Genomic DNA, 3,084 nt, shown 5'->3' on the forward strand with positions numbered 1-3,084 from the left:
GGCAAGAGGCAGCTGGGGAAGAGGTGAGGTACTGGAGAGGGAGCTGATGGATCTGAGTTAACTGGAAGGAAGAGTGACTTAAGTCTGGTTCCTTGGAAACAGGCTGCAATGGAAATCTGTATGGTGGAATGGATGCTCTTAGGAAAGACACTGGTAGCGGAGTGAGGAAAGAGAGACTGGCAGGGAGAAGCTGAACTGTGATGCAGGTGTAACAGAGGCTTCTGTCAACCCCACAGAAGCTCAAAAACTGGCATAGCGCTCCAGAGTTGCCCCCCAGGCAAGGCAAGTATATGGGTCATTATAACCCCACTTGTACCAGTCATTAAATCCAGGCTTCCCCAGGCAAGGGGTGTGATCAAAGGCTATGTGGTCCCTTCCAAGGACAATTTTCAGAGGGACATCGAGCTGAGAACACTCAGCAATCATCACTCCCAATACCTGGATAAATGATAACCCCAGTCCTGAAAAAAGTATTTGGAGGATACAACGAAGCATCTATGTGTTACAGAAATAAATAACTGAACATGATAATTTCAGGTAACAACAGGTGCTATGAAGACAACAAACCTAGGTAACATGATAAATGGGGAAGTGGGACACTTAGATTAGATTATGTGCTTACAGAAGGTTGTGGCACATCATGGATGCTCAGTAAGAATTGGTGTCATTGTCTTTTATTTTATTGAAACTGGTGGAATATGGGTATCAACACATCATGAGAAATACATGATGTCACTTCTCTGGATGAGGCAGATTCCTAGATGCTATGGATGTTGCAGAAAAGTAGAAGACATTATCTCTGTCTCTAAGGAGCTTGCAATATGGTTGAGAAAGCTAAGGGGTATAGAAAATTAGCAAACAATACCGGGTGGTATGGCATTAGTGCCAATGAACAATACAAACAAGGCTAAAAGAGTTCACATTCTTCAAGCCTGGTGGAATTTCACAGGCAGAAAAGAGTAAAGTAGCTTTGGTCAAGAAGAATAACTGGTACTGGTCAGTGTGGCTCAAGTGGTTGGAGTGTTGTCCCATAACCAAAGGGTCAGAGGTTCAATTTCCAGTCAGGGCACATACCCAGGTTGCAGGTTTGATCCCTAGTCAGGGTGTGTACAAGAGGGCAACCAATCAATGTTTCTCTCTCACATTGATGTTTCTCTCTCTCCCTCTCTCCCTTCCTGTGTCTCTCAAAGCAATGAAAAACTGTCCTCTGGTAAGGATTTTAAACAATTATTAAGGAAGAATAACTGAAGCAAAAACCAGTGATCTGGTACTGGGCATAGAGTGCTCGAGTGTTTGATCTGTGGATTGGGATCAGCAGAACCAGGCTGTTGTCCCTTTGCTTTGGCCTGTGATATTTTCCTAAAGCATTATTGAGTTTGTCCAGGTGCCTGGACTCAAACTCCCACTCAGTTCCAGGAACTTCTTAATAATGAATCAAAGAAGCCTGAGAGATTGAGTCCAAGCAACTGTGAGAGTGGGGTCTTACCATTTGAGATGAGGATTGAAGGCAAGTGGAATATAGGATCACATTCCTTCAGTGAAGTTGAGATAATATCTGTAGAGCACATGTCTTGAAACCGGGAAGGAGGCAGAGAGCCCCAAGAGAGAACTTATGAGAAAAGAATGGAGGGTTGGCTCTGAAAGGCATACCTCCAGCACTTGGAAAATGGACCCAAGAGGAACAAGCTTAGGTCCTTGAAAATGTATGTTTTAGTGTTTTCAGAAGATAAGAATGGTCAGCAAGACCCATAAGCATCAGGAAGAAAGGGAGACAGCAGTTTCTGAGACCTGGCCCTAGTACATGTTGTTGTCTTGGTTTGAAAGACTTTGTTGGCAGCAGGAATCTATGCATTCCAAGGGTTTTAACTTGAAGGGGATGTCATTTTCGTTAACCTTTAACCAAGAAGGCAGTCAGGGAGGAAATAAATTATCCGCTTAAGGAGGAATAATGGTTGCATTCGAAGAGAGAATAGAAGATTACTGAGGCGCTCTGTGAATGACCTCGTGACCCTTCTTTTCATTGGAGAATTGATGCAGAAAAGGTTCCCCCCACTTCTTCTCTGGACACTAAAGGTGAAGTTCCAGGAGTACTAAGGAAGGGGTGACAGGACAACTTGAAAAATTAAGAAGGATATGAATCAGCTAAACAAAGAGACATTTACCCAAGACTTCTAAAACAACTAAAGAAAATGTATTAACCTTCTAATGAAAATATTGTTATCCAATTCATCATTGGACACAGCTCTTTTGGTAACTGCTGCATTCACCATTTTAGGAAATTGCTTAGCGGGATCCAGGATCTTGGAATTTTTCTGTGAAATTTACTTATTGTTAGCCAAGAGGCAGTGTTAGAAAGATTTAGATTAAAGGAAGAATTTTGTCCTTGTTTTGAATTATGGCTAGAATAGTAGTTGAAGGCATTAACTCAGAACCTGCTTTCATGTGGTAGACACTAAGAGTTAGTGATCCAAGTGGTGTGTTTAGATCCCTCAAAGATCACTAGAGATGGTGAAAGTGGAGGCCAGAGGACAGAGGAGAAATAGAATGGCATATTGGAAAGTGCTTAAAAAGCATAAAGCTGAATAAGATCAGTAGTCTAGTTAACAGTACTGTAACAACATCAATTTTCTGGTCTTGATATCCTACTACCATCATATTAGATGTCACCATTGGGAAAACAGGAGGAAGGGTACATGGGACTCTACTATTGCTGCCACTTCCTATGAGTCTATAATTATTTCAAATAAAATGTTTAAAAGAAGCCCTACCTGGGGATAGGAAGGGGGAGAATAATCCTCATAAACTATTGTGAGTATTTGTTTAACTCTTTACAGTTTTTAATGTTTTCAGATAGGTTATCTAATTTGCATCTCCCAACACTGTTAGGTGGCAAGGGTGTCCTATTATCCCCATTTTATAGATAAAGAAACCGAGGCTAAGAAAGATAAAATAACTCACCTATGGTCACAGAGAGGAAATTGCAAAGGCCAAGCTCAAATGCATGTTTTCAAATTCTGAATGAGATGCATGGTTCATTGAGTCCAAACCTATCTGGCCTAGGTTGGGTCCCACAGATACAGACCT

The sequence above is a fragment of the Furipterus horrens genome, unplaced genomic scaffold, assembly GCF_987537825.1.
Source record: "Furipterus horrens unplaced genomic scaffold, mFurHor1.1.pri manual_scaffold_17, whole genome shotgun sequence".
Lineage (NCBI taxonomy): Eukaryota > Metazoa > Chordata > Mammalia > Chiroptera > Furipteridae > Furipterus > Furipterus horrens.